The sequence below is a fragment of the Trachymyrmex cornetzi genome, unplaced genomic scaffold (genome assembly GCF_001594075.2).
Source record: "Trachymyrmex cornetzi isolate Tcor2-1 unplaced genomic scaffold, Tcor1.1 scaffold229, whole genome shotgun sequence".
Lineage (NCBI taxonomy): Eukaryota > Metazoa > Arthropoda > Insecta > Hymenoptera > Formicidae > Trachymyrmex > Trachymyrmex cornetzi.
Window position 1 is genome coordinate 267,030 of NW_017296945.1, and position 576 is coordinate 267,605.

Consider the following 576-nt stretch of genomic DNA (forward strand, 5'->3'; position numbering starts at 1 on the left):
CAGAAAACATCCAGCCAAAAACAGAAGGCGCGCGAGATCGAGATAAAGATATACCATGCGGACGAATGAATATCTTGATAATTATCAAATTCCTTTGTGAGAATCGCTTCCGCCCCAAACGCGCGAATCGTCGATAACTCTTGAAGTGTCGTGCTCAGGTGAGCAAAGACCGGCGAACGTGCTAAGAGAAATTAGAAATTCCATTTAGTTTACCCGAAGAATTACAATTTATCGTAAATTCCATGAGAGTAATGATTTGGTTTCTATCAGTGAAAGAATTTATTTTAGTCTATCAAAGATACTGTGTCGACTATCAAAAGATGAGTTTGCGATACTCACTGATGCCTTCAAGACGCTTGACGCTACGACTGGTGGCCAGATAGAAGATTCTCGTGTAATAAAAGACAATACCAATTAGCACCTTGGGTATCAGTAGCTACACGTTCGCGGTGGCTACCAAAATGATAATGCCCAGCAGCGCTATATCGATCTGAAGATAGTCAATAAACCCAGCGGGCAGCATCTCGTCAACCGCTCCCATGTCTTTGGAAAAGCGATTGAGTACACGTCCCGATG

General features: G+C 42.9%; 1 pseudogene; it reads right to left on the reverse strand.

The window, feature by feature from the left end:
- LOC108760592 (probable multidrug resistance-associated protein lethal(2)03659) overlaps positions 1–576 on the reverse strand; it is a 4,311-nt pseudogene that overhangs the window by 2,692 nt on the left and 1,043 nt on the right.